This window comes from Neopelma chrysocephalum, unplaced genomic scaffold (assembly GCF_003984885.1).
Source record: "Neopelma chrysocephalum unplaced genomic scaffold, ASM398488v2 Primary Assembly neopelma1_45, whole genome shotgun sequence".
NCBI lineage: Eukaryota > Metazoa > Chordata > Aves > Passeriformes > Pipridae > Neopelma > Neopelma chrysocephalum.
Window position 1 is genome coordinate 19,008,151 of NW_020897704.1, and position 13,174 is coordinate 19,021,324.

At 39.8% G+C, this 13,174-nt stretch overlaps 1 protein-coding gene across 1 annotated transcript in view; it reads right to left on the reverse strand.

Annotated features, from left to right (window-relative positions):
- The window catches only part of CELF2 (CUGBP Elav-like family member 2), a 557,258-nt gene that overhangs the window by 376,735 nt on the left and 167,349 nt on the right, over positions 1–13,174 (reverse strand). The gene's annotated exons all lie outside the window — the stretch shown is intronic.

The following is a 13,174-nucleotide window of genomic DNA, read 5'->3' on the forward strand; positions in this document are numbered from 1 at the left end:
CTTCTCCTTTTGGGTATTTTCTTCCACCTCTGAGGTTTGCTTTTATATTATTTTCTGAAGGTTGTTGGGGGGTCTCCCTTTCCCTGTTCTGTGCAGGCTGGAGTTTGACACTTTTAAAGGAGGGACATTCTAGTACAACTCCTCTCCCACCCTTCCCTCCTCCCCCTATCCCTCACCCCCATATAGAGAGATAGACATATTAAAAATAGTTCACAACCTTTTGTATACAGAAGAATCTTTCTCCTCCTTTTTTATTTTTTAAATATCTTAGAATTTATAGAACTTATACACTGAAGCTGTGGCCCAAAATAGTCTGATTTGAAGCAAGACTAGTATTATGGTGGAATAATAAAAGTTCTAATAATTCAAAGCCAGATGTAACCCTTTGACTGTTTGAAAGGGGAAAAGGTGTCTATATAGTTCCATTAAATGCATTTCTTTTCTGTTGGTACTTAAAATATAAATGGTAAAGCATCCTCCAGATTACTATGGTGATGTGAAAAGTTGTGTAGCTGCTGTTAGTGTGTGTTTACTTATGAAAATCTAGATGATTGGCTTCTTTTGTGTTTCTGTAACACTCTTGACATTGATTTCCCTGTATTTAAAGACTTCTTTTTTGCATTTTTCCCCCCCTCTAAATGTTTTCCATTCATCCTGTGATTGACTGTACCCTCTCCTTGAGCTCCACCAATTCATTAGGATTCCTGGAAATTCCCAAATTAAAATTCTTTGGGGGAAAAAAGCAAAACTGTACCTCACGAAGTGTTCAGTCAGAACCAAACTACCCCAAATGGCAGAAACTTCCACTTTGCTATTTATATCACAAGCATATGCTCCTAGTTTCCCTCTGCCACCAGTTCCCAAAAAAAAAAAAGTTAAGATCAGCCCTTGTATGTTACAAAGAAGCAGTAACATGATGGTCACATAGAGATTTGGGAGATTTGATAGTGCGTGACACACTCATGAAAACATAATAAAGGGTATTATAAGACATAATAAACTTTTAAGGCTGTTTTAAGTCTCCCACTGCCTCCTCCTTCGGTGAGTTAAAACTCAAGCTGTGTCTGAACTGTTTTAGGGCTCCCTGGTACGCTGTAGGCTGGGTTTGGGCAGCCTGAACCCCTCCTTTGCTGGTTGCACAAAGGCAGCACAGTCTTGCCCTTGCCAGAAGGTGACACTGAGGCTTCCCACTGCCCAAAAAAGATAACGTGACCATTTAGTCTGCCAGACAGCAATCTGGAGATAGTGGTCAAACAGAAACAACCAGTTTTAAACTACCTAGATACAAAATACCTTCTTTGTTCAAAGGCCAGAGCTTCATTGACCCCTCATTTAGGAGAAACACTGAGTCATCTCCTGCCTGTTTCCCCCCCACAGCCAGGTGAAGGTCCTGGTTCAGCATGTGGGGCCGTATCAGTCGATCAGTTTATCAAGTCAGGCCTCAAGTTCAGACCTTGGAATTTTACATCCTCCCCTAGGCAACGCTTCCAACAGTTTTGCTTTATCTCCGAGGGGTGTAACAAGGATAAACACATCAGGGACCCCAGTCGGTGAGATTGCAGGTGCAGATCTCGGGAAGGAGGGTGGAGGACAGCTGGAGGTTACAGATGTTCCACCTACCTCCCAACACCACTGCAGCACAGGGTGTTTCTCACCTGATACGCACATATCTCTGAGCGCTTCTGCAGAGATGGGGTTGTATCCAACTCTGGAAACTTTGGGCCCTACATTTATTTACCTACAGGAGATGGGTTAGATGCTTGTAATGGAAAACTAAATTCAGCTGTTTCTTTGTGGAGCTGAGTTGATGGAAAGCAAATAGAAAGAGATTGGTCAGTGTCTCTGTTTCCTACCAAAAGTTTGTAAACCACACTTACACAAGTTAATCCCTCATTTGAGGCTGGGCAGGACATCAGTGGTTACAGCACAGTGCCTTTTCTCTTTCCTCTCCACCTCACTGTCACATTTGTTGGTTTTAGAGCTAGAGTCACCTATTTTCCCATGTAAATTTCTCATAGAATATTTCATATTGATGAGGAGGTTGAAATTAAGAAAGGCTTCAAGCTTAGCCTGGAAAGAAAAGAACATTCAAAATACCCTGTCTTATCCTATCCTGTTGGCAAGCCCAGTCTGAGTCCTTGTCACATCCTGTCTATTCAGTTTTAGAGATCAAAGCAAGAAATGGGCAGATGTTTTGTCTTTATACCCCACTTGGGGACCTAAGTTTTTCAGTTTCTGTGTGGGTCAGGAGTCAGTGAGAGCTACAAGGGTAAGAGACCTTTACATTAAGATCAGAAGTTCCTGTATCCCTAGACCTCAAGGACAAGGCACTCAAGGTGGAGTGGAAGAATATGGAAAAAACAAGGCCAAGAGAAACATCTCAGCCCTTTCAGATCACTGCTAGACCTGCCCTGAGCTCCAGTGCATCAAGATCCTCAGTGTCTCTTAGTCTGTTCATCAAAAAAAAAAATCCACAAACTATGTCTATTTCCAGAATTTTATCTCTAACAACTACATTTATACTTTCCTGTATTTTTCATTGCCTTCCCACAGAAAACGCTCCATTATTTCCTCCAACATTTCCATGTGAAAACTCTACTGTAGGAATAAATATACTTATACCTTTCCCATTTCCAATTATTATGGTTATTTTAATTATTTTCATCTTAAACTTTTCATGTCTGGAGCAAAAACCATGTCTCCATTTTGCTGGACCTGGCTGGCCTTTTGCCAGCTTTTCCTACAACACCGAAGAAAGCCACTATAAGCTTTCTAAAAATAAAACTAGGAGATCAAGTTTAGTACAGAGAAACTTGCGACAGGCAATGGATTTTCCAAAACAGCCTCACACATTTCATACAGCGTGTAGCTATAGTAGGAGAAAACAAATAAAACAGAAAAAAGACAGAAACCCTTTGCAAAATTATTTTAACTCTTGTGCTTAGATAGTGGACTCAATCCCAGCTTTTAGCTAAATGTTTTCTTCTGTTGGGGTTAAGGACTTTGCCTTCAAAACTTTTATTTTTATGCTTTAAGTAAAGAAATTTCCTATGATCTTCAGCTTGTTTGCCAAGAAATCGCCAGCACATCTGTGAAATATTACTTAAGCAAATTTATTACAGTTAGCTAGAAGGCAACTACCCCGAAAGTTCCCTCTACCTGCTGAAATCCAGCCTATTGTATAATTTGGGTCTTTCATGCCATAACATGTTCCCCCCAGTGAGAGCTTATCAGTTCTCAGTTAATATGATAAAGAAGTACAAGCTTTCCAAGATTTTGAGTCACGTTAAAGTAAATATATATATGTACTTTTGAAAACAACATTCCTGTATACACACATACACAAAAGGATCTCTAAGCAATGTCATCATCCTTAGTTTAGACAGCTGTGGAATCAAAAAAGTTCCAGATCAGCTAGCTACAAACATTTGAAGGTCAAGTACAGGACAAAGCATTTAAAAAAGCATAAGCAATGATGGCTACTGAGGATTAGAAAGATGATTTTATGTCATGAGATTTTTTTTTTTCCCTCCAGGTATTTCTTTACCAGAAAACTATTGGACTGAGAACTTGATAGTCTTGGGCAGGATAATAAACCAAGTATAGTAAGGGGTTTGGGTTCATTATTTAATCTTCTTTCAAGGGTGTTATCTCATTCAAAATATTTTAGGAGCCAAGGAAGGTCTGCCAAAGCACAACCTTTTAGCCAGGGTGCCCAGCAGCCTGGTTATCAGGCAGTAATAGAGAAATAAATAACCCTCTAGCATCTTCCCAAGCCATATTTTCCATTGCTCTTTCATACAAAGCAATATTAAGTTATTTGAAAGAAATCTTGGTTTTCTACCAGGAAAACCTCATTCTCCCGGGGGAGCCTGTTGTTAAACAAAAGCTCAGCTATTAAAGAGTGGCCTCCAACTTCAGGGCTGCTGTTGGGGGCTGATAAAGGCTCTTCTCCAGACTGTCTCATGCTGTCCCTCCCCATCAGCCTTGCCACCCCCCTGCCTCTCCTCCCAGTCCCTAATGCCTCGACTTTTAAGCAATAGAGTGACTAATTGAAAATGCATTCCAGCACTTTACAAGCAGCTTTTTCTTTCCTGCTGACCAGCCAAATGTTTTAAAGTTGGCAAGATGCTGTTTTAACTTGGGAACTTGAGCACTTGTTCATGGCCTGGATGTATGAAAAAAATCTGGCAGAATTCGATAATTCTGCTGAATAAAAAAATAATTAAAGGTCTTACTTCTAGAACTGGTATAAGTAAATCCAAGTATTATTATGAATCTTCAAAGCCAGTCCATTCCCTCTTTGTGAAATACATAATTTGGGAGACAAGAAATTTTAAGTCTAAGAAATGCCCAAAGTCGTGCACCGGTACTTGTACAGAACCAGAGGAAAACCAGTCACAAACAGGCATAAATCCATCTGACAATTATGCTTTGGGAAAGAGAGAACTGTAACCAAAACACCCTGGAGACAGTAGTCGCTGATTCAGGGCGGGTCAATGGCCAACTGGGCTGGGATTCAGCACATCTTATCACACACAGTAACTTAGAAGTCGGCTTCATCCAGCAGCTGCAGAGATTGAAGGGTTTTGTTTCCTCGCTCATTGTACAAAGCCTGCACTTTAACAGTTAATCATTAATCTTAAATTGCATAAATGTGTCTCATACTTATCGACTTCTCACTTCTACAGTCTGCAGAGACAAACTTTCAAGAGATGGTATTTTTTTAATACTGATGGTGATTTTAATGGATTTTCAAGTACTTTCAGGTTTTGCTCACGACAACTGCTGCAATAAAAAGCCTTATGAACAAAGATGTGTTTTGTGCCTATTCACCTAGCAGAAAATCACTATTACGACATACTTCATTATGAGAGAAATGCTTTCCAGCCTCTCTGAAGATACAGTCACCCCCAAACTCCCATCAGCCTAATTGTTTTTAAGGTGTTTGTAGTTTACTTTAAACAGCATATGAGCCCAGCATTTACATCCTCTGCTAAATTTCTCTTTATTGGCCAGCAGGAGGGTTTCTTCGTTCTGCAGCACTGGCGGAGCGAGAACACTTCTGTAGTCTGAGGCAGGGCTTGCCCTTCCTAACCCAAAAGAAAGAATGAAAGAGAAGAAAAGCTCCTTGTATTTGCCAGACGTTCAAAAGAGCTACTTGCACCCCCCAATCTGCTTCTTTCATTCCATTTGGCAGAGTCATGGGTCAAATTTGGTAGAGAGGAAAACAGCAGCCATTAACCGTTCCGGCGCCACAGCAGACTGAGGAGCCAAACCCAACACTGTCCGTCTTTGCATTTCCATTCTTTTGGTGTCAGGTCATACAGTGAGCACCAAGAGGTCCTTATGAAGCCTTATGAAAAGGTTATTGTTCAGGCTGCCTTCATAACATAGTCCGGAAAATAAAAACATCGGTAATGACCTCAATAAGTGCTTTGTTGTGAAGGCCATGTTTTCACATGGACCACAGCTGCATTTCTACACTCCCAATGCTGTTTCATGTAGTGATGAAGAATAAATCTAAGAGTAATTAAGTTATGCTGAATGCATACTGTGAAATGTTTAGGAAACCATTTCCAAAGAGACAAAGAAAAATTACTGGCTCCGTATCCATATCTGTCTTTAATAGACTGTTCAAATATTTACCTCTGGTTTTCTATCCGTTGCAGAAGTCCAAGGAATAGGATGATTATTGGTAAGGGACTAGGTGGAGATATTCAGTTAATTCCTCTCAATGTCTTTCCTTCTGACATTGAGAAAACTATTTTTTTATCTGTGCCCTACTTTCCCATCTGTGAGGGACAGACACCACCCTAGCAATCTATAGAGCAGAATGTTAGGAACTTAATAGAAGACACAAAAATTGGCAGCTTTATGAAATTCCCTCCTTTTCAAGATGCTTTTAAGTCTAAATCAACTGAAACACTGGTTCGTCATTCAGTGTAAAAGAACATGATCTGTTGAGACAGATGGTTTCTACCACTTCAAAAATTTAAGAGTTGCTGTAGCAAAGTAAGGAACCCCTGAAGCTTTAAAAAAGTCACCTATACCATAGCCTTTAAAATTAAAATAATTTTAGAGCTCCAAAGTCCTAGAGGGAAACAAGGGAAAAAATAGCAAAAGGTAATAATTATGAAACTAAGAAAATAGTGAAATAAATCTTCCATATCTGAGATTCATGTTTATCAAACTACATTCAATCACATGATTTTGAAAGTGTCAACCACAAACACCTGCTTTATGCATCGAGCTTATATATCTTTTAAACAGAGAGAGAGACACCAGGTCCCTTGTGACAGTGTGCTTTGCTATTGACCCAAAGACGATAACATGTGAGTAGGGAAGGAGAAAATGCTTCAGACACTACAGCAATCCCATACATATTTCATACAAAGGCACAGAGGAGCATCCTTTTAGCCTGTGTATGAACTGCACCAGCACAGGCTGAGTTTACGTCTGATGCTGGTCAGGATCCGAGATTTGCTGTACTCACTAGAGATAACACTGTTTCATTTTCCCTTCCTATTACGGAGACTGGGAGAACTGACAAAATAAGAAGGCAACTTTTTGCTGTAACAGCTGGCAGGAGATTTTTACAGACATAAAAACCAATTAAGTGTCCTGATTCTGGGCATGTAACTCCCCCGGAGCCTTTGTTTAGAAGTGCTTATCTGCTTGCATAGGCACAAGCATCTACAAATCCATGTACAGGTGTGTGTGTATCTAAACAAAGCACCACAGAGAGCAGTGAAATAAGCTGTTGCTCTCCTGAGGAAAACCCCAACATGTTATCCCTGGGAAAACAGTAAAGGAGAGAGTTTAGTAACAGTACTACTTCATCAATAGAAGGCTGCAATTAAATTCCATTCTAAAGGACAACTTATCCATAAAAAAAGTTCACTTTAAAGGTCCTAATTGAGGGAAAATCAGAGAAAATTTTTTTTCTTAAATAGTGAATGCAGTTGTTTACTTTTATTACCTAAAGAAACTTTTTTATTTCTGAAAAAGCAGTGCCATGTTTTTTTCTGTTTCTGAGGATTACTCAGTTTTAAAAAAGCATGACATAAATGTTCATTCATTCCCATGTTGGTGATTCCATTACTTCCTACATCCCTTCATAAAAGTTTTGTATCTTTCAAAGAGCATTAATAGCTATGGTAGCCCAGATTACATTATTTACATACAACAGGTCATAGTCACATGCATAGTTTGTTTGCAGGAGATACTTCCTTTCTGTTCAAAAATACTCAAAGTCTCATGTCACAATTTTTTTTCCTTGCTGACCTCATTTACACAAGCCCAAGCACGTTAGCGATTTTTCTCCCAGACAAGGCCTAGGCTGTGATTCCAATAAAGACAAGCACAGGTCCCCATGTTGAAAATAAAACATTTTTATTGCTTTCTAAACCTCGGGCATAAACATTCATTGCTTCATCTGACAAAATCCAACCAATAAAGACTGCAAAAAGAGTGAGATTAATAGAACCAACTTTCTAGAACATTGCACTACCCTCAAGACACTGTATGTTCTGAAAATTGTATATCTTAAAGTTTGGCCCAAGGAGCAAGGAAAATACCCATCTTTTCTCATTTGGGTGTTCAGTTGTTACACCTTAAACAAATCCACACTTCTCTGGAAACTGCAGGACCTAATAAGGGCTGAGTGCCCCAAGTCTGGATTGGATTGGTTGCTATTCATAGGGTGTCCTTGGGAAACTTCCTTCATTTCACAGGTTCCTGGTGTGCCAGGCAAGAAGAAATGAGTATCTCTGGCTTGGTTTGGAAGAGGTTTTAAAGCACATCTTTCAACCATCCTGCCATGGGCAGGGACACTTTCCACTGGACCAGGTTTCTCAAAGTCCCATCCAACCTGACCTTGAACACTTCCAGGGATGGGGCAGCCAAAAGTTTTCCAGATAACCTGTTCCAGTGCCTCACTACCCTCACAGTAAAGGATTTCTTCCTAATATCTATTTTAAATCTACTCTCTTTCAGCTTCCTATCTTAGATTTCACTGCTCCCCCATCTGACAGAACATTAGAGGACTGAATTACAAATTGTCTTCATTGCTAATCACCCGGGAAGGATTTCAGTCTCTGCCTGAGGAAACCAGGAGGGCAAGATAGTGCTGCTTTTCATGATAGCTTCTTCAAATAATTTATATTTCTCTCTTTTAGTTTGTATCTTGTCTGCAAATGAGAAGTTCCAGCTGCTGCTAATTATTCCCTCCCAAGTAGTTTGAGAAAGCTTTTTCCTCTTGCAGAAATAGGTGTCTAGTCACTAACCAAGGTGCTTTTAGATACACCCAAGCCTTCTTTTTTCTCTTTTTCTTCTAGTTACTATCTCCTTAAGGGGTAAGTAACCTTCTTTTCAAATTATGGATGCTGCATCTAAAATTCAAGCTCATTTCATGATGTCAATAGTGAGTTCAGGCTTCATGTTGACATTATTGATGACAAAGCTGGGCCTAACATTTTTCCCAAAACACAATCATCCGGCTGAGGCCTGTTTGGGATATTAATTGGACTGTGTTCAATTCAGTGAACTGTGCTCTGCTGATCATGAACAGTCACAATCTTCCCTAGACTGCCAAGGGATGCAAAGTTCAGAGCCTTGAGTGCTAATATTTTTCTGTTGTATTGTCATAGAGGAATGGAATTTTTAAAGGAACTCCTGGTTTCCATTAGTAAATTATTAGTGTAATATTTTTTGTGACAAACATTTTTTATGTTTTCTTGTATTTTTCTCTTGTTGATGGATTAAGCAGCCCATGTGTATGTGGGGCAGCCCAAATGCCTCTTTTGAACTCACATAACCTTAATGATGGCCGTGGTATGGCAAATAATAATTCCCTTTTGGTACAGATTAACCCAACCTACACATTTAAGATGATCCATTCCCAAGAAATGTTTCTAGCTATCTAAATTTCTACAAATTTGAAACCACTTTCATTAACCTTAGATGATATGAACAAATAATTCTGCTGTGTTTCAAATACAGAGCCAAAATATTTGTCACCCAGGATCTAGAAAAACCCTTAGTCCACTTCCCTCTTTCATGATGTGCTATTAAAAACTTTATCTCTGGGTAGTAATGACCTATATCAAGAGTTCATATGCAAAAGGTGGTGTGAAACTGCTTTAAAAGAAACTGTTTTAAAAGAATATTCAGCATGGAGGAGCAATGCCATTTTCCATCCCCACCCCCACATGCTGAAAGTTTGCCAGATCTTGCAGAAGCAAATTCCTACTTGCCAGGTCCCATTTGGCCCCTCTCCCCCACCATCAGAGGTGAAAACCATTTTAGTGAATCCACCTGAACTGATATTTCAAACTCTTGTCTGAGTAAAATAACTGTCATGGGAAGCTGTCCTGACCTGGGTGACGGGAGAGCTTTTGGACACCTGGAATGAAAAAACAACACTTAGACTAATATACTACAGATTCTTTACTTTCTGCTCCAGCTGCTGTAAAACTTGGCACAAGACTGGAGATATAGGAGCTGCAACTTCATCAGCCATAGAATTTGGCAGAAAGGAGAGCTTTGCTAAGATCAATGAAGTGTTTCGGATAATGATTTATTCTGGAGGTCTGCTCGGAGGAGGAGAAAAGGGAAGGTGCTCTCCCTTCTTCAAGCACTGCTTGTGGATTTACTGGGAGCTATCATCTAAAGCTGAGAGACTAAATTCAGTGTGTATGGACACTCTTTGAAAGACTGCCAAAGGCTTTAGAAATAAGAACATAAATTGAAGGTGAACAAAACTGCAATTGAAGCTATCTCCAGCAAATATAATTAAGAAAATAACATAGTGAATGAAAAATACATTGGACTTTTAGAAATTATGTAATTTTCAATAATACAAGAAAAGGGTTCCTAAAGGCAGGAATTCCCAAATTAAAGAGTGATATAAGAACCACTTTGAAGTAAATAGGCTATCCCAGAGCCAAAGACTGTTACTGCCTTACCAGCAACAATACCAGTATGTGGCAATAAATGTTCACAGTCCCCTGAGCTATAGCACTGCTGTTTGATCCTGGCACACCTTCAGCTTCTCCCCCTCGGTCTTAGTCCTGACAGCCACCTCCTGCTATGCCTCTGGCTTCTCTATTACAACCTTATATATTTCATAAATTTTCATTTATCTCTATTTCTTCCTTTCTTCTCCTCATTTTCTCTTGCTGTCTATCTGTCTTTAATTGCTGTCCAGTACTACTGGGATGGCATAAGCTTTTAGCCAAAGGTATCTTCTTTCCTCACTGTGGAATTATGATAATCTAATAAAACCACAAACAAAGAACTTTCTATTTTCCAATCAGTTTCATTCAGAATTTTTCTCCTTTGTAAAATCACCTCTTTGAAAGCACCAGTATGTGTACGACTAGCAGGGATGTGCTCAGTTTGCTGTACTGAATGTAATCATGTCACGATCGTTCATCCTTAGGCAGCCACTAACTTCCAGTTTAGTGACAAATTCATCTTTATCCAATATAATGAAGTCCAGGAGAGACTTTGTTCGCATTGAGCACAATATCATTTATGTTTGAAACTGTTTCCCTTAAACCCCCCCCCAAAAAATCACGATTGGTATTTCACTACCAAGCTCATGGATACAGTAGCCCTGCCTCAGGAACTGAAATAATTGAATCCTAGAAAGATGTGAGCTGGAAGAGACCATAAAGACCATTTGTCCCAATGGACAGTGACATCTTTCACCAGACAAGTTGCTCAGGTCCTATACAATCCAGCCTTGAACACTTCCAGGGATGGGCAATCTCCCATCACACCTCGATTCTCCTCCATATATTACCGATTGGTGCTTATGGAATAACACATCTTATTTTGGGATTTGACTTGTGTCTCTTGCTTGAAATAACTGAGTGGAGTGTGCAGGTTTTGGCCAAAACCATCACTGTGTCCCATCACTGCTGATGTGCACTCTCACTCCTGAGCAGTACAGGACAGAGCACTCTTAGTACAGAGCACTGCCTTCCCTATGATCCTGTGGTTCATGACCTCATGAACCTGCACAGACCTCCACAGCACTAAAACTCTGGGCATCCCCTATTCCTTCCATCCATCCATCTATCCATCCATCCATCCATCCATCCATCCATCCATTAATTCCACAAATTATCTCCAATTCAAATACTTTCTTTATGGCAAGTGTATTTTGTGGTTTGAATAGATCATTTTTTCAGGATCATATGTGAATAACAGGTTTGACTAGAGATCTCCTGAGGTCCCTTCCAAAAATCCTCTCCACTTGTTTTATTTTTTCCCACTCCAGCATTTTTAGACTGTTAAGGGGTAGAGATACTAACTTTGTTTATTCAAATCAGCAGCCTTTCAATGAGATAACTATATCAGATTTTCCTATATAAATTCCCAGTTCTCTCAATTTTAATTCATAGTACAGAAAGGAACTAACTCCTGTAAGCAATAATAAAAAGTATTTCATTGCTGAAGAGGTAACATTTTGAGTTTGGACTGCCTGAATCTCCACAGTACCTTACTAAACAAGGCAGTTTAAAGTCCTCTTGGCTGTTGCAGCTATGATTTGACTGAAGCATTAGTATTGTGCTGTATGGTTCACAAGCCGAGGGTCAGACTGTGCTAAGCACAGCTTTCAGCCAGCCCTGAGCACAGGTACCACAAGCTGTCTGGTGGGGAATGGGGAGAGACTGATCTCCAATATGTCTCGGTCAGGTTATATCTTTCACAAACCTGTACAACAGGCCTTTTCCCAACATGTCACAAGCACTGAAATATCTGCTGTACCGTGACTGTAGCCTGCCAAAGCCATCCTGACGTGTCCTGCCTGTCACTCTCCAGCTTGCCATACTACTGAGATAGTAAGGGGGCAACATCTGCTCCCCTGCATCCTTCCAGGGCTCGAGGAGCAAGACATGGCAATGAGATTATTTAAAAAAAAAGAAAAAAGAAAGAAAAAAGAAAAGCAATGGTGTAAGGCACATGTTGGGATCTTTGTATAGCAGCTGAGGCCCAGGGATCTGGGGGATGAGTCATTTAAGCCAGACACAAACTTTCCCCACCACCTCCCCACCTTACATGAAAGGAAAGACAGTCGGAGCCAGACCATCTGGACAGCTCTGTGGGAGCAGAGCCTGCAGAGAGGATTGGGCCTCCTGCAATGCTGAACTGAAAACAAAGCAAAACAACTTGCTCTGCAGACCTTCTTTGAGCAGCTCATCAGCAGCTATCAGCTGACTTTATATCAACGAGCATTTGTGGTGATTAACCCTTCAAACGGGAAAGAAGATTAAACTAAAGAAGAAGAAAATATTATGAAGGAGATGACACTAAGGAGAGGGTGGCATTCCGAGGAGGAAGACACTAAATTAAATCTATGATAGCGTTTCAGAGTCATTGCCATTGAAGCCAAGAGAAATTTGCCATAGAACACCCAGCATTGGTTAGTGCTGTAAGCATTCAGAGTGCTCTGCTGTTGTCACAGCACTGTACTATATTCACGAAGGGTTTAGAAGTTAAATTTGAAATGGAATTTCATAGGAGAGGCAACTAAACAACCAAGACAATATGTCACCAAATATGTAGATGTACAGAGTTCGCCAGCTTGTATGAAAATCCCAAGACAATTTCTTCATTGATCAGATTTCTATTGCTGCACAAATGCTCTCCTGTGCAAATTACTGCGAAGCAGTCAAAATTAACATTTGTTTCTCTATTATTAGACTACAAAATTTCAAACTTTTATAGCTTTCCCAATTACCGCTTTCTATTAGCCCCATTACCCAATATAACTATTTTTTCCCTAGGATGATTTCAGCATTTTTTCAGTTTTGAATCACACAGCAGTAAAACATACAATGGAGAGAAACTGGCAATTGTTATACAAGTTATTCTAATTACTCAGGAAAGTAGGAACCTACCTCATACTAAATACAGCCTAAAAAGGAAAAAAATGGCTTAAAATCTCTGTTAATGTTACTAAACATGTTGCCACACCTGTTCCCACAAGAAACATATTCCCACAGTAGTATTTATTGCCTATGGAGACTGCTAAGGAAAGATTTATTCTAGTTGACACTAGACACTAGTTAAGATAAAAACTGTTGGCTAATACTACAAAGTAGTCTATTTCTGAAAGGACAAAGGACCTTTCCACACAACTTAATATGTAGAATTTTTG